The sequence below is a fragment of the Pelobates fuscus genome, chromosome 4, assembly GCF_036172605.1.
Source record: "Pelobates fuscus isolate aPelFus1 chromosome 4, aPelFus1.pri, whole genome shotgun sequence".
Taxonomy (NCBI): domain Eukaryota; kingdom Metazoa; phylum Chordata; class Amphibia; order Anura; family Pelobatidae; genus Pelobates; species Pelobates fuscus.
In genome coordinates, this window is record NC_086320.1 from 56,301,637 (window position 1) to 56,320,226 (window position 18,590).

Here is an 18,590-nt window from a genome sequence, read left to right on the forward strand (position 1 = left end):
TGTTTGTATGTAGCCTTCTTCTGTTCCAAAATGGGTTATATGGTCCCTTTCACTTTTCTCATAAACCTTCTTCTTCATTTTATTAAGCGATATGTAACGGTACATTTACTCATAAAAATAAAAGTATAAGGGCTTGAACAGCATAGCAATTAAAAAAAAAAAAACAAGCAAAAAACCTAAAACAAGTTTCAAGTCATCATGTTATTGTTTTGCCAAGTAACCATGTCTTGTGTGTCACAGGCGAGAGAATAATTGTGGTCGTGTACATCTCCAATATGTTTATTTACTCAGTTGCTACCTTTGCACGGCTGTCCGTCAAATGGTATACTAAATGTAAAGGAAACCTGCCATACGTAGGGTAAAAGTAGTGAGAGACAGTAGAAAGAGCTGTTGCCCTTTTAACCTTTTGAATATGGTTATCATGTGCAATCTAAATAATTAATTTATTCCATTTTGAGTGTGATAGTCAAATTAATCTTCCGTTTCATGATATCTTTGTATTAATGCATGTGAGTTAGTCGGTGACTATGGCATTTTCGTTCACATACTTGAACTCTGGTAGAAAGATTTGTAATCTCTGGCTTGTTTTTAGTTCCTAAGGACATGTTATAGCGCATTATTATTTTCAGTTGGTGATGTCTGATTTGGATGGTACAAGAAAACACCTGCTAGCTCCTTATAACTGCCGGGCAGTAAAGACCATGGCATGGAATCCTACCATTTCTCTCTGAGACTTTCTATTATGGGGAACCAGTGTAAACTACCAGAAGAGGGAGTGCTCTATCTCCGGTGATAGCCTTTATTGGTCAAGATATGTGTGAATATTTCCCAACCTTGAGGTGTCACCATCAACTGAAAATGTATCTTCATAAATACGTTTAAAAATTACGTAAGTAGATTATTGTCATCTAAATTATAGTCCAGTGGTTCCCAAACCAGTTCAAAAGACACCCTTACCAGTCCAGGATTTAGGGATTACTCAGTTGTGTCCAAGGGATTATTTTTTTTTTCTGAAAACACCTTAGACACAACTGTATAATCCCGAATTCCTGGACTGGACGGTGTGCCTTGAGAACTGGTTTGGAAACCACTGTTATAATGGGCTATTTACTAAAGTGAAAATTCAAAGTGAATTTCAAGTTTAGGGCCAGAGTAGTCGAACTGACATAGCTGATTTTGAGAATTTTTCCAGTTTAGTTATTTGTGTCCCTGTCCCCTGTTCAGAGAAACTGCAATGTTTATGCCTCGTTACCACTGAGCGGTTCGGTTCGGTTCAGTTCGGTACGGTTCGCTATTTTGGGTGTTTCCATTATGAAAGTGATCCATACAAGCGAACCGTACCAATCCATTCAGGGTCCTGCTTCAGATGTAGGGCCATAGAAAATGGAACGGTTCAGTTAGGGCGGAACTACTATACAATCCATTGATTGGTGGACAGGAAGAGCATTTTTTCTAAACCCTGCATGGCCCTGAAGGTCTGACTTGCAGTGGAAACGCTCACCAGAATGGGCTGGTCCATTCTAAACCTTCCAAACTGTACCAACCCGAACCTATCCGCTCAGTGGAAACGAGGCATTAGATTGCAGGGTTAAAACTGCCTCTGGTGGCTGTCTACCAGACAGCCACTAGAATCACTTTGCTGTGGGGAACACACATTAGGTTTTCCCCGATCGGCTGACGTCTGAAGAGGAGGAGCCCACCAGATAAGCGAAGACATGGTTCTTTAACCCTTTCATGGCTGGAGAGGACCAGGGAGCCTCTGAGGGACACTCGAGTGTTAGGAATACAAAACTGTATTCCTAACACTTTAGTGTTCATTTCATAATCAAAAGCGGGACAAAACCAATAAAACCCGCATATTTCTATCTATAAATGATCGTTAAAAAGGGAATAAGTCTGTCTTTTTGTTAATATGTGATTTATTTTTATATCTGTTGAACAGTAAATGTAGTGATCTATTAATATATTTGCTTTAAGAGCCTTGCCCATTGTAAACTCAAACAATTAGGAATCTTTGTTTAACTGCATTCTTTTTATTTAGTTGAATAAGAAACCTGTGGCCCACACCCTGTTTTGTGCCTACCTCATGTCCAAGCTGCTGCAGGAAGGGGCCGGTTTGTGTGTGACACGGAACACTGGGTGTTTCTGTCCCCTACGATTGTTTCATTTTACTTTAAAGGAACACTATAGTCACCTAAATTACTTTAGCTAAATAAAGCAGTTTTGGTGTATAGATCATTCCCCTGCAATTTTTACTGCTCAATTCACTGTCATTTAGGAGTTAAATCACTTTGTTTCTGTTTATGCAGCCCTAGCCACACCTCCCCTGGCTATGATTGACAGAGCCTGCATGAACAAAAAACTGGTTTCACTTTCAAACAGATGTAATTTACCTTAAATAATTGTATCTCAATCTCTAAATTGAACTTTAATCACATAAAGGAGGCTCTTGCAGGGTCTAGCAAGCTATTAACACAGCAGGGGATAAGAAAATCCTAATTAAACAGAACGTTCAATAAAGAAAGCCTAAATAGGGCTCTCTTTACAGGAAGTGTTTATGGAAGGCTGTGCAAGTCACATGCAGGGAGGTGTGACTAGGGTTCATAAACAAAGGGATTTAACTCCTAAATGGCAGAGGATTGAGCAGTGAGGCTGCAGGGGCATGTTCTATACACTAAAACTGCTTCATTAAGCTAAAGTTGTTCAGGTGACTATAGTGTCCCTTTAACTCTGCCCTTTAGCGCCATGAACTTTGTATATGTGTTCATGCTGCCAAGATGGGGCATTGCATTGTGGATCTACGGCTGTACCCTTTCACTGTAGTGACCATGGCTGGAATGAGAGGAATGTCACTCTGTGTACTGTACAAGTATACATAGGAACTTAGTTAAACATCACAGGCAAGCATAGGCTATGCTTTGTCTGCTGGCCTTGAGCTTTCTTTCCTACATATTGATTAGCCTTTTCAAGGTACGACAACCAGTACGGCTGCAGGTGAAGTGGAATTACAACTCCTAAAAACCCTCAGTCATCTATGTTGTTGCTGATGGTCTAGTGACAGTCAAATCACTACTGGAAACTATTGATTTGGTTTACTTTTACATATTTCATATAGTGTTAATTTTAATACCTTTGTTATGTGATGATGCCACATTACTCCCTCTATATTGCATCATAAATATGGTTTAATCATTTTTCTTCTGATTACTACACTCCCATGGTGTAGTACAGTTAGGATCACCTGCCGTTGTAGGCTTTCAGCACTGTTCTAGCACTCAGATATGCTAGCGAGTGTAGGGAGACGTAGTATCCCTGTCCTTCTGATTACCCAGCACTGTGTACTGATGTTGGGTATGGGCCAGCTCAAGCTTCTAATGATCCAACCCACCGTGTGAAGGGGAGCACACCGCCATGTTAAGAGGGCCAATATAATGGCAATCATGGAGAGGAACAGTGTGAAATAAATTAAATGTGGACAGATGAGGAGAGTAATAGACACTTAGAGGGACTGATGGCGTTCTGACGGCTAAAAGAAACAGGGGGAGGGGTGGTCACACACGTTCTATTGCAGAAATAGATTTCTAATGATTTGCTTGCATAGGTACTTTGTATATGTATAAAGCTAGATAGTAATCTCGTTCAAGTTGGTCCCTTTTAATGTTTTTTTTTGTCTGATGACATATGTGATAGTTTCTCAGACTTGAAATGATAGCCATATTACAATTGTCAAGTGTTATTGAATAGGTTGGCTGTATATAAATTATAATATTATAGTGTACTATAATAAAGCTTGCCATATTTATATAGACACTGGGTCTGTCCTGGGAAGACTAAATACATTCATACCAAACTTACTACCATAACCATCTGCAACGAATGGAATTCATTTCATGTTTAGTACTTTTATTCGTCCTTGTGTTCAGATTGTAGAGTTAATTCCATGTTGATTGCAGTTAGCTGCGTAAAGGATGGCAAGGAAGCTTTTGGTTATTTTTATAATCCTATTATTATTTACATTTGCTTTGCAAGCCAGGCTGTTGCTACTAATAGCTTTGCGGTTGAATTGACATCAAAGGTGGAACTCCTTCAAATACACACTTGTAAAAACGTTATTCTTAAAGCCCTGGCTAGCAGTTGTGTTGGACATCTTACTAATGAACAAATTGAACTATAAGAGTATATTTGGAAAGTGTGTGTGTGTATATATATATAATTTATTTGAAAAGTATTTTTAATTATGCTTACGGAACATATTTTTGTTCTGTTTTTTGTTTTTTTTTTGACCGTAGAATGTCCCAGCTGTACCCAACGCATTGCTTTTTAATTCACTTGACGCACTCCTGGCTTTCAGCAAGTTAATGAAAATCCTGTCTTTGGCACGTTTGTGATCTTGGTCAGGTAAGTGTTCTATGTTGAACATTGTTAACGGAATATCTCAAATAAGACTTGAGGGATTAACACTTTACACGTGGAGTAGTCACTTTGTTCTGGACACGCAGAGTGAAACTTGACTGAATCTTCATGCAGTCAGCAACTTATGAAATATCTTGGGACCTGGCACTATTTCATGGTCAGAGTTGGTAAATATGACCTTGTTTTTTTTACCTGCACGTGGGATATGTATAATTTTTTGATGATACTATTAAGCCTGCATTATTTGTTCTCTGGTAACACATAAGTTACATACTAATGAAAACAAAAGAAAATTGCTGGTTTGCATCTCTAATTACATTATTATTATTATTTTATAAGTAAAGATAATAATGTAAATCCTATGGTGTGACTGTTTCCCTGCGTAAGAAAGCTTGTCTATTCTTGCTTTATTTTTTTTTTATTAATTTAGCTACTGTTGTCACTTTTGATACTTGTAAGCTAAAATCCTCTTTGAGTAACAGATTGTATAATGCTGTCAAGTTGCCTAATGCATTTTAAATAAAGTAAATATGGGGGATTCTAACTGTGCTGTGCGTTTTCTAAGTCTGCTTACCAACTATTGAGTATTGATGCACAGTGTGCTGGTATGATAATGTAGTAATTTATATTGGAAACAAATCTGTTTGAGTTCAGACTTTGCTGCTTTATTGCTCTCAACTGCTTAAGAGTAACAGATTTTATTTGGGGGAGATCTGAAATGAAAGTGTATTTATCCACGGCATTTTTGTAAAATATATATTTTTATTAAAGGCTCATCATATCTCAAGGAACTGAGGAACAGATTAATGACTGACTTATTGTATTATATGGTTCCGAACATAGCGTACTGTCGTACATTACGTAGGATATCTTGTATGAAACTCATAATAGTTTTAGACAGAAAATTCGGAAAACATCCAGGGAAATCTTCCGAATGGTGTCCAACCATTAGCAGTAATTGCTAATCTTGGCACTGCAGGTATCTGTAAATCACGTTTTGTCATAATAATCGCCTTTAGTTTGCAAACATTTGCCGGGCCAAGGTTATGAAGATTTGGTAAGGCTACGCTAAGGTTAGCTGGCCAGCTGTTTGAAAACACAAACAAAAGCATTATTTCCTCTCCTCCACGTCCCCAGAATCCGGCCTTTCATGCAGCCTCGCACTGTACAAGGACATCTTTCCTGTTCAGCAGTGATCTAAACAATTTTAAAATGTTCTATGAAGAAAAGCCAAGAATATCCTTCTCGGTGGAACGCTTGGTGGTGTTACTGCCATTCTTTCTGTCTATATGTACCTAAATGTAATAGCTCGTTTTTAAGATTACGTTGCCCCATTTCCAGGACATTAAGGAAGAGCATCTTAATTTATGAAATTTAGCTCCATAAAGCTAAATATCTCATTTTAACAACCGGGGCCAAGAAAAACAAGTATGGTTAATTGGAATGGTTCTATATGAAATGAAGTGCAAACAAAATTTAAATATTTATTGAGCATTTCTCCTGTGCTAGGCTGTTCCTTGATTTTGTCCCTTTGGGGAGGATCTCCGGGGTTGTACATTTCTCCGGTATGTCTTTTATACAATATTACTGAGACCGTTAATTGGAATGAAGCATAAGGGTAGTCTGTGGAATAGGTACTTGGGAGTATCCAGATGAGGTCCTCTAAGTGATGCACACCACCCTGCGCATTAGTGAACCTTGGTGGGGCACTTCAACTTGTTTCTGAATGGCTAGCTTTTTAAATCTTCTCTTTATTTGAGAGTTTGAACTTGCTTCTCATCTCTGGGCACATTGCAAAAAGGCGTTCAGAGATATGATCTTTTTTTTCCATTTTCTCTGTAGTACAAGTTTGTGGTAAATCCACTACTTAATTCTCTCGTCACTCCCATAAACCACAGCAGCATATCTTGATTAGACTAGGAGAACATACAAAGTGAGATTAACATTATTTTGTGGCATTAGAGCTCACCAGCATTAGACAGGTTCTAACTATGATCATCCGGCAGGGTGAAATACCAGTATAAAACGGAAGTGTGCTGAAGATTGTGTTAATAAGTGTGAGTCAAAACATGATCTTAAATATGTACTTTATATCAGTATGGTTTATTCTGTTCTTCGTATGGGAAGGTAATACAATCTAAAATATAGAAAAGGGTGAAAGAGAAAGTTGATGAAAATATAAAGTGTATGTGTGTACTGTTAAATAGATTAGGAACCCAAACTCTGCTCCTGTGTATGCAGCTTTGTTTTTTCTATTGGTTTGTAGGAGCGAGGAAACTGTATATATAAAAAATTGTATCTAATGTTGAGTAAAACCAATAAGGCTTGCTTACATATAAGCACTGATGTTCAAGTAGCTATATAAAACCAAGCTGCTGGCTTTTTCCTGGAGCGTTACTGTTGTGTAGGAAGGAAAGCTGTGATGGCTTTGTCAGAACCCCCTTGCAAACGAACTTGCACTGGCTGTTTCTAGGTCCTGCCCTCTCAGATGAGTTTTGGATTCAAACACTTCCTTAGGATCGTATACTATCATAAATGCTCATTTGTCCTCCCTTTAAGGTTACGAAGAGTCCAGGACCTGTCATGCCTTGACTCATTCTTTGCCCTTCCCAGATTACGCAGAGAAGCCTTATTAGCAACATTTTTTTTTATTTCAAGGCCTGTTGGCCAATGGAAGGCATTTATTTATGGTAATTGTTATCTGGCATCATCTCTAGAATTTCAGCACCCTTTTTTTTGTTATAGATGGAAAAAGGGCAGTAGAGACTTATATAATCAAATCATTATAGTTTCCTCTTTTATTGATGGGGGTGGCATCAGATAGCAATGTCATATGTGTCTCATCTTTTGGGTACTTCGGGTTTCTTTTTGAAAAACTCTGGGCACAATAACGTATTAATCTCAATGACGTTGTTTTGGTGTCTTGATCTCCTGGGCACCTTAAGGGTGATCAACGTTGCCCTGTCCATGTCTCCTGCATTAAAACCAGGACATGTGGATGAGGCACAGAGCCCTGGGGGATGGGTGCTGTCTGGATCAGTTTGGGGTTAGGACTCCAGGCACCATATCAATTTAATTAAGGTTAAGTTGTTATAGTGCCTGGATTGTTCTTGTAAGGCCTGTGTCAGTTTGTTTAAGTGGTTCTCAACCCTTTTGTTGGGTGGAACCCAAATTACATGTATAGCATTGTGTGTGTGTGTGTGTATCAACATCACTATGGTCTGTTCCCAGTGTTGGTACAGTAAACAATTAATTATGTGCAGTTTCTATACAGTTCAGTGGGAAGAGTGGTCTTTCTTCTTCGATTACTGATTTAGTGAGTTGGGTCTGGCTTGTAGACCATGTCTTAAATGGTTTTGAAGCACTTCAAGCAAAATCTTGAATATAGTAGGTGAGCAAAGCAATGCTTTTGATTACAGATTTCAAAAAGGAGGTTTCATATGAGGAGACCAATATTAAAGTGTTCTTAATTGCATTTACACTTTGGCCTAACCAGGAGGTAGAGGAGGTAGTCTTAGAGGTGACTATCATATGTGGGCAAAATCTTCTTTGCACATTGTAAAAAGTGTTTGCTTATCTACCAGAAATGGACCTTGTTTTTCACATGGTCTTTGTATAATTCATTTAAAGGAATACTCCCACTCCCATAACATAATCTACTTTAAGTTGTGTTTTGGGGGCAGGAGTCTCTAGGCATCTACAGGGTTAAACAGTTTAACTCTGAAGTTAGGACTCTAGCTCCTGGCATTTCAGCCTCTTGGCCTCTGTTCCTTTCTGTGCTGCATTGCTAAGGTTAACTCCACCTGTGGTGGCTGTCTACCACACAGCCACTAGAGTGATTTCTGGGGTGGTAAGCAACTTTTTTAGTTGCTTAACTGGCGCTGGACGTCCTCCCGCTATGCATGTTCGTAAACTCTTTTTCCTGTTATTCTCTGCCTACCCAGCAACTGATCTAGCATCATGGGAAATGTAGTGTGAAAATGTTTTTTTTTTTTTTTTTTTTTTTTTTTTTTTATGCACAGGTTAGTTATCTGTGGTGTAGGGTGTCTGTCGTGAGAAATAGATTTAGGTGTAATTGAGTCCAATGTCGTTACAATATGTTTGTTGAAATACAATGTAGGTAAAATCCAATCTTTGTACTCTTGAATGTACCAAGGTGCTAAAGGTGTTCGTGACTTAGAAGGACTTTTATATTGAATCTTTACTCAAATACATAATTAATCTACAAGCTAAAGTATAACCTATACTTACCTGATGCTTGCTTTTTTCCCCTCTCTTAAAGGCACACCATTGGCACTATGTACACGTCAACTGACTGAAGTGGTCATGGTGCCTGGAGTCTGTAAGTGTCTGTTCCTAAATCAGTGTTTAAATGGTTTACTCACTGTTTAGCAGAGATAAAGCAATGATAGGCCAAGCGCATCAGGCACACCGTTGGCACTATGTACACTTCAACGTTTGCTTGATACGTACACTTTAAATGTAGTAGCTGTTCAAGAAAAGGTTATACATTTTGTACAGAATGTGCCTATTTAGGAACATTATTCTTTTGATGGATGTCTCCTTCCTCCTTCCTTGTACGATGCAGTGTTTGTCATATGTCAGTGGGTTCGGCCTTATTTTAACTTGCCCAGTATGGAGAACAGTGACAACTTGTAAGTTTGTGAACTAAATTTCCCGTGCGTCTTAGCAAGCATTTTCTCTGTCTGATCATATTTGTATATTCAACTCACAAACAACTGTGTTGTAAAGTTAACAGTCATTGTTCTAATGTTTTTTGGCACAGCCCTAACCCTCCAGTTAGCTAAAATCATTCATAGTGATACAATATTTATATAATACCGTTGACTGCATTGGAATGCCATTGAAATTCGAAAGATACACAGGGCATAAAGAGATTAATAAAGACCCTCCTTGAACAAGATATGATCTGCCTAGAACACTTTTTTTTTTACCAGGACAAGACTTTAAAAACCACTGTTTGGACCCATTTGATTAATTAAAGGGACACTATAGTCACCTGAACAACTTCAGCTTAATGAGGTTGTTTAGGTGAGTGCTACAGCTACCCGGAGCCTTTTTCTTGTAAGCACTGTATTTTCTGAGAAAATGCAGTGTTTACATTGGAAGCTTGGAACACCTCTTGTTGCAGTCAATCAGACGGCCACCAGAGGGACTTCCGAGTTCAGAGGCCCTAAAAAGGCCTCTCGTCCGATGCATTCTGGGTGAATGCATCAGACGGGCTATCAGCACACAAAGCACTGTGAACGCGCTTTGTGTGCTGACAGCCTGTCAGCACTGCTGTGGGCGTGGCTTCAGCTGACAGCTGAAGCCCGAACCCACAGGGATGCTGTCTGGCCACAATAGTGGTTGAAGGGGGGGGGGGGGGACGGACCTACTCTCCTCCCCCCCCCCCCCCCGGCCCCCACCCCTGAGCGGTGAGTGGGGGCCCTAAAAATAAGGGTGGCACATACTGCCCCCCCGGCCCCCACCCCTGTGCGGCGGGTGGGGGCACTAAAATTATCAATAAGGGGGGACCTATTGTCCCCCCCCGGCCCCCACCCCTGTGCGGTGGGTGGGGGCCTTAAAATAAAAAATAAGGGGGGGACATCCGGCCCCCACCCCTGTGCGGCGGGTGGGGGCCCTAAAATTCACAATAACGGGGGGGGGCCTACTGCCCCCCTCCCCGGCCCCCACCCCTGAGCGGTGGGTGGGGGCCCTAAAATTCACAATAGGGGGGGACCTACTGTCCCCCCCGGCCCCCACCCCTGTGCGGCGGGTGGGGGCCCTAAAATTCACAATAAGGGGGGGGACCTACTGCCCCCCCCCGGCCCCCACCCCTGAGCGGTGGGTGGGGGCCCTAAAATTCACAATAGGGGGGGGACCTACTGTCCCCCCCGGCCCCCACCCCTGTGCGGCGGGTGGGGGCCCTAAAATTCACAATAAGGGGGGGACCTACTGCCCCCCCCCGGCCCCCACCCCTGAGCGGTGGGTGGGGGCCCTAAAATTATCAATAGGGGGGGACCTATTGTCCCCCCCCGGCCCCCACCCCTGAGCGGTGGGTGGGGGCCCTAAATACAAAGGGGGTGGGGACCCTAGTTAACCCTCTCCCCCCCCCCCCCCCCCAAAAAAAAAAAACTTATCTCCCTACCTACCCCCCTCACCCTAAAAATAATGAGGGGGGACCCTTTAACTAAAAACCTGTAAAGAAAAAAAAAATAAGATAAAAACAACTTACCATTCGATGTTTTCTTTCTTCTAAAATCTTCTTTCTTCAGCCCCAAAAAAGGCCAAATAAAAATCCATAATAACCGACGCAATAAAAAAAAAAAAAAAAAAACCCGAGCGCAAAAAAAAAATCCATCTTCACCCATGGAGGGCTCCGCGCAGACTGAGCTCCGCAGGGCGGGGGAAGGCTTATAAAGCCTTGCCCCGCCCTGCAATTAGGCTAAGAACACTCTGATTGGTGGGTTTAAGCCAATCAGAGTGCTCTTTGTCATTTTACAAGCGTGGGAAAGTTCTTTGGAATTTTCCCACGCTTGTAAAATGACACAGAGCAATGTGATTGGATGGCTTGAAATCCATCCAATCACAGTGCTCTTTGTCATTTTACAAGCGTGGGAAAGTTCTTTGGAATTTTCCCACGCTTGTAAAATGACACAGAGCACTGTGATTGGATGGATTTCAAGCCATCCAATCACATTGCTCTGTGTCATTTTACAAGCGTGGGAAAATTCCAAAGAACTTTCCCACGCTTGTAAAATGACAAAGAGCACTGTGATTGGATGGCTTGAAATCCATCCAATCACAGTGCTCTTTGTCATTTTACAAGCGTGGGAAAATTCCAAAGAACTTTCCCACGCTTGTAAAATGACACAGAGCACTGTGATTGGATGGCTTGAAATCCATCCAATCACAGTGCTCTTTGTCATTTTACAAGCGTGGGAAAATTCCAAAGAACTTTCCCACGCTTGTAAAATGACACAGAGCACTGTGATTGGATGGCTTGAAATCCATCCAATCACAGTGCTCTGTGTCATTTTACAAGCGTGGGAAAATTCCAAAGAACTTTCCCACGCTTGTAAAATGACAAAGAGCACTCTGATTGGCTTAAACCCACCAATCAGAGTGTTCTTAGCCTAATTGCAGGGCGGGGCAAGGCTTTATAAGCCTTCCCCCGCCCTGCGGAGCTCAGTCTGCGCGGAGCCCTCCATGGGTGAAGATGGATTATTTTTTTTTGCGCTCGTTTTTTTTTTTTTAATTGCGTCGGTTATTATGGATTTTTATTTGGCCTTTTTTGGGGCTGAAGAAAGAAGATTTTAGAAGAAAGAAAACATCGAATGGTAAGTTGATTTTATCTCATTTTTTTTACAGGTTTTTAGTTAATGGTCCCCCCTCATTATTTTTAGGGTGAGGGGGGTAGGTAGGGAGATATTTTTTTTTTGGGGGGGGAGGGTTAACTAGGGTCCCCCCCCTTTGTATTTAGGGCCCCCACCCACCGCTCAGGGGTGGGGGCCGGGGGGGGGACAATAGGTCCCCCCCCTTATTGATAATTTTAGGGCCCCCACCCGCCGCTCAGGGGTGGGGGCCGGGGGGGGGGGGACAGTAGGTCCCCCCCTTATTGATCATTTTAGGGCCCCCACCCGCCGCTCAGGGGTGGGGGCCGGGGGGGGGGACAGTAGGTCCCCCCCCTTATTGATCATTTTAGGGCCCCCACCCGCCGCTCAGGGGTGGGGGCCGGGGGGGGGGGGGACAGTAGGTCCCCCCCTTATTGATAATTGTAGGGCCCCCACCCGCCGCTCAGGGGTGGGGGCCGGGGGGGGACAGTAGGTCCCCCCCCTCATTGATAATTTTAGGGCCCCCACCCGCCACACAGGGCGGGTGGGGGCCCTAAATTATTATTGATAATTTTAGAAAGCGAGCTGAGCTGTCAGTCAGACAGCTCAGCTCGCGAACGCGCATTCCGCGCACATGCGCGGTAAAGCGCTCAGGTTCTTCATAGGGCGGCATTCAATGCCGCTCTATGAAGAACGCGATTGGTCCAGCGCGAAGCCGTCCCATTGGGCCCCGCGATTTCGTCATTTTGACGAAAAAGGGGGCGCGGCCTAGCGGGGAGCTCGGCGCTGGAACGGAGGTAAGTTTTTAATATAAAAACACCGATTTTTTTTTTTTTAATGAATGAAAGTTCATATAAAAGCAAGAAGGAAGGCTGGGGGACCTGTCTTTCTTGCTTTTATATGGTGACTATAGAGTCCCTTTAAAGATGTTAATGGAGGGTTTGGCAATGTCCCAGGAAAACTTAAAACTAAAGTAAAACTGTTTGTTACTCCTGGCTTTATGTTGGACTGTTTTATGAATGTCTCTACAAATAAAAAAAAATATAATCAACTTCACAATTTATTTGGAGCCAAGATACACCCATATAAATATTTCCATGAGCTCCTGAATATTTAATGTGAAATTCTAAGAGCTGTTTGTCTCTGGATTCTGGAAAATGTTGAGCCCTTCGTTGATCTTCATCTTCCAAGATTAATATTTTTTCATTAAACACCAATGTAATTTCTGCTGGATGCCACGGGGGTCATAATGCACAAAGTGAAACTGAAGTAAAATAAAGTGAAAACAACTGCTTGTGCACAGCATACAAAATTGGTTTCTCGTAAAGAACATTTTTTCATTTTGATTCGCTTTCTCCGAAACAGTGACTTGAATTGAAAAAGGAATTTCTGATCTAAAGCTAAAAAGGCATGTATATAGCTGAGCTGAAGTCTTCTATTGTAGCCTACCGTTCACTGTTTACTATTAAAAAAAAATCTTCCTATGTGTTTTCTCTCCTTAAAGGGACACTATAGTCACCAAAACAACTTTAGCTTTATGAAGCTGTTTTGGTGTATTGATCATGCCCCTGAAGTTTCACTGCTCAATTCTCTCCCATTTAGGAGTTGAATCACTTTATTTTTATATATATGCAGCCCTAGCCACACGCCCCTGGCTGTGACTTTCACAGTCTGCTGATAAACAAAATGGTTGCATTTTCAATCTGATGTAATTTAATGTTTTTATCTCCTGCTCTGTAAACTGAACTTTAGTCACATACAAGAGGCTCCTGCAGGGCCTAGCAAGCTATTAACAGAGCAGGAGATGGTAAATCCTAAACAGAATTTACAATAAAGGAAGTGTAAACATAATATGACTCTTTACAGGAAGTGTTTAGGAAGGCTGTGTAAGTTACATACAGGGATGTGTAACTAGGGTTGCACGTGATTTAACTCCTAAGTGGCAGACATATGAGCTGTGAGACTGCAGAAACATGATCTATACACCAAAACGGCTTCATTAAACTAAAGTTTTTCTGATGCATATAGGGTCCCTTTAAATGCAAATCCGTGAAATCATTATAAGTAAACTGTTTGCACTAAGGCCTAATGTAGCATTACTTTGAGTAGTGAACCTTGCTAAGTTTAGTCTAAATACCAGTAAATGTGATACGGCTCCCTTTAATCCTGATGATGATATGATCCCATGTATAGGGTCAGGACCACTACAGGGTCAGGACCACAAACATGTATTATGCCTCCCTAAATATAGTAAAATCTTACTTGTATTTAAGTCTGCAGCTACTGCCTATGTCTGCTGGTGATCTGAGCCAATCACAATGCTTCCCTGTAGGATTGGCTGAGACTGACAAGGAAGCAGAGCCAGCACAAGTCAAACACAGTCCTGGCCAATCAGCATATCCTCAAGTTCAATGTCTGCATGTATAGGGTGGAGATACTGAATGGCAGAACTCACAGTGTGCAACTGCCTCAGGAAGCACCTCTAGTAGTCATCTGAAGAGTGGCCAGTGAAGTCACCACTGGGCTGTAATGCAAACACTGCATTTTCTCTGAAAACACAGTGTTTACTGCAAAAAGCCCGAAGTGAATGATTCTACTCATTAGAACAAATACAATAAGCTGTAGTTGTTCTGGTGACTATAATGTTCCTTTAATATTTTACTACCTCCTTGGATTTTTTTTAAACTTCTGCATTTGCACCGTGTAACTTTTACAATTAGTTTACTTAGACCAATGAACTTCCTTTCCTTGAAAGGATTACTGGAATTTTGACACTGCTGTCACAGCTGTGACTTCTCCATTCAATATAGTTTTGGTTTTCAACGTTTGTATTATTTCAAAACAATTCCTGCTAGGTTACACGTGGGTCTAATACTGAAGGGCAATAGAAAAGCGTGTTCTTTTGTGTTTAAGGTACATAACTGATCTATATCTACAGGCACTTCCAAAACAATTATGGCATGCCTTGTTTTTGCACCATGTAATGATTAACATGGCAAGGTGACCTCCAGCTTTAATATCTGATTTTTATCATATGATATGCCAGGCCAAAAGTACAGTGATGCAATGAACAGTCCTGTTGTTGCTCCCACCTTCCATTCGTAGGGTCTGCTATGTATATAGCCTTTTCACAATAGGTGAGCACTATTTTACTGTATTATTTCTTTGGCACTTTTTCCATTCACTTGAGTGAGCTTGTTTAACCTCTGCGACGCCCATACGCGCGCTCACCAACCAAATTTCCTATAGACATCTTTGGGTGACCTTAATCACTTCCTGCATGATCTTGCAAGCACTAAAGAAGGATCAAAGACCATGGATTTCTTACTGAAAAGCTTTTTTGATTTTTAAAGATTAATAACGATTAGAGCCTGCTGTAGTGGTTCTATTGCCTGGGACGATTAGGAATGGTTTGCCCTCTTACTTTGCCGGGCTCCAAGTCTCCTCTCCTCTTTCAGCCAATGAACGGTGCACCGTGCAAAAAATAATAATTAAAATAATGCACATAATATAATTTAGGCAGCCTGGAGGTTTTGTTCTGGGCTGGCTAGTGACGCCCCAATGACTCTGCTGGAGGTGGAGTTACACCTTGTGGCAGATAGGGGATTAAACTCGGTATGTGCAGTGTTTTATGGTGAAAACTGCTTAACGTTTTACATAGTGAGTGCCTAAAGCCTTTTATTTTTTATTATAACATACCGGTACTTCATGTAAGTCATGTACTGGCCGTGGCTCAGGTAAGCATCCTGTTTTTCTTTGGAGGAGTACAACCCCTCTTCTTTTTTTTTTTTTATTTTCCTTTTTTTTTTTTTTTTTCCCTTTTTTTTTTTTTATGGTCGAGAATATTGTCAGGCTCTGCCTCTCAAAAAGGCACAATTAATGCAAAAGTGTATACTTTTCAGTGAGCGTTTTTATTGATTGCATCCTGTTTATATAAATATGTAAAGTAGTGGCAATATAAAGCATTCAGTGACCTAATGCCATACTAGAAAAGGACTGAGTTTATAACTGATTAACAGGGAGTCAAGATGGAAGCTCTCATTTCCAATAGAGGTAAACACAGCAGGGCAGAGTTCTACATTTCATTATTTTTATTTTTCAGACCTCAGAAAACCTGTATTAAATCTAGGAAATAAAAAAAAAAAGCATATTTAAAAAAAAAAAAAAAACTCTGTAAAATGAACAACCCCTACCTATCCTAGCAAGCAATCCTTTTATTTCATAGAATTCTTGTTTCCATTAATGTTAATAATTGACTATTTTTAAAATCTGAACCATTCCGTTGGTCATTCCCTTGCTCGAGTAAAAGTTTACTTTCTTAGCAGAGTGCTGCTCCTAATCTGTGTAGTTTTATGTCCATAACCACTGTACAATGCAGCAGATTGTTGGCTTTATACAAAAAGAATAAAAAATGGAGTATCTTACAAATTCAGTGTTTGATCTTCCTCAGTGCAGAAGCTGCAAGGCAGTAATTCTTTTAATATGTGTTTCTGGGAAAAGACACAGAGAAAAAAAATCGCGAATACATGTTTTATTTGTGATAGTCATATGTGATATCTTTTCTTTTTTTCGTCCTTTTTATTCTATGGAACTGTACTGTGAGTGGCGTATGTTTGCAATGTGTCTCACAAGGTAAATTACATTTCCCAGTGTCTGTTTGTGGCTGCAAGCAAATCCTGTGAGTTCCTTGAAATGCCACTGTCTGGCCTTTATTGTATGCTGTAATCTTAAGGTTCGACTTCATTTCCTGTATGATGTGAGTTTATGGGCAGTGCACTAACACTGCAGCCAGTCGAGCAAGATCAGAGAGGAGGGGAAGGAGGTTTCCCCAAATGTGAAGAGCGTTAGAACATTTTACTGGCACTCAGACTTCTCGGATCTCAGAGTAAGGAATGCTTTCATTTTTCCTTTACGTTGTTTTTATGGCTGATTGCCGTTCCATGTGTTTCTGTACAGAGTGAAGGTGATTATTGTATTGCACTGGTCGCAAAGTCAATGACTTTCGTCACATTATTAACCCTTTGACTGTGGCTGTATCCGTTTTGTATTGCTAGTGGGTAGGACAATGCTTCTAAAGAAATGTGTGTTTTTGGCTCTCTTTGTTACATGTTAATTTAATTTGCTGGCTCAAAGTTGTGTACTGTAGGCAACCATTAAATATTTGGTTTCATATCCTGTTCGTAAACGGCTGGATGGTCATCTTGTTTTTTGTTTTTTAAAGAAAACCTCCCCCTGTAGACTTTCTGTAACCTATAAATATCAGATACATTTAACACCCTAATAACCTGTTTGTAGCTGTACATTCTCAGGGTTTATTCACCAAACAGGCAATTGTAATTACAAATCCAAACCAATACATTTAGACCGTGTGATTCGGTTATCTTAAGAACTTGACCAACATGGCCTAAACTTTCCATTTTTGTAATTGAATTCATCCAAAGTATTTTATTGTGTACTGAATAATCCTATGTATTGGTTAGCAAGCATATACAATTGTTAAAGTCAGTAGAAGACAATTTGATATTACAGCTTTTAAATACACATGTTAGACTTGTCATTAATGTGTATCATTGTTGGATTGATCTACGTGGATAATACTCACTAATCTGCTGATTTATAATTTCTTTTTCCCCTTTTCAAGTACATTTGTAGGTAAAACCTAATTTTCTGTTAAACTTCCTTGTCTCTGTTGGCTGTCTGACAAGTATATGGACTTGCTAATTGGAGGAAATTAGTTAGAGCTTTTTTTTTTTTCCCCTACCTGACCGAACAAAATCTGCATTTAGTTTTTAGTGCTTAGAGCAAAGTGTCTTCCTCTTCCAGAGGCTATAATTGGGAGTTGACTCAGGAACCAGGAAAAATAAAGTGCAACTATCCATTAAAAGGAGAAAAAAAAAAAGGGGGGGGGGAGAATCGGTGCTTCCTCCAATGGGACCTGTTTACATCTTTCTGGAGCTGCCCTGTTATTTCCTGTGAAAACAATAAAGTTTCAATATTTTGAATACGTTGGCTATATTCTTGCACCTTGGATTTATACTATTGTTTGGGCCTTGTTACATAGTCTGCAATAATATATAGCAGGCTTCTTTTCTCAACTCCTTTTTTTTTCAAGGAGTCTGTCAATTTTATATTGTCTGCAAATAAGTTACGGTTTTGTTTAGAACTCTTTTTACGTTTTGATCATTAATTTATGAAAACATGTGCAGAAATTTTCCACGTTTTTGGCATTTTTCCCCCATGGTTTTGAACTTTTTAAGAATATTTAATGATTTGAGAAGTGTTTCTGTTTGAACCAAGTAAGCTGTTTGATGTTTCTGATCACCATATAACATCACATTTGTTCAGATCTTTGTGCACATAATTGAGCTCACTGGAGCTGCTGTCTGCAACATGGCATCGCAATGATACATAGAGTGGAGCTGCATCCTACTCGTTTTTGAGCTGAGGTCTGAGCTGCAGTCAGCGACAAAGTAAGCCGTGTCTGCCTGCTTCCTGCACTTGTCATATTATGAACTGCGGTCTGCAAAGCTAAACCTGCCTGATTCACACACTTGTTATGCCATAGGAGTTGCAATCAGCATCACAAGATTCTCCTCCACTTGATTGTATTTGGCGTTCGTCACATAATATAAATAGGAGCTGCAATTAAAAAAAAATAAAATACAAATCTTTCCAAGTTGCAGCTGAAGCACAAAGACAAATTAATCGAGAAAATCAAATAGACATATTTTAGTCGAATATTCAATAAGTGTTCACAAACCATTGCGTTCCATTTTCTTCATGTCAGCCTATATTGTTGATAATAAATTCAAGTAAGGTATTCCTTTCCTTGACTGAATA

At 40.5% G+C, this 18,590-nt stretch overlaps 1 protein-coding gene across 4 annotated transcripts in view; it reads left to right on the top strand.

Annotated features, from left to right (window-relative positions):
- RNF19A (ring finger protein 19A, RBR E3 ubiquitin protein ligase) overlaps positions 1-18,590 on the top strand; it is a 91,191-nt gene that overhangs the window by 42,998 nt on the left and 29,603 nt on the right. For 2 of the 4 annotated variants that reach the window (XM_063451200.1, XM_063451201.1), the window contains exon 2: positions 4,290-4,398. The exons of 1 other annotated variant lie outside the window; for it this stretch is intronic. The gene's annotated coding sequence lies outside the window, so the exon portion shown is untranslated. Of the gene's footprint in view, positions 1-4,289; positions 4,399-16,572; positions 16,636-18,590 lie in introns of those variants that run through there. One more of the 4 variants, XM_063451203.1, reaches the window with a different exon arrangement.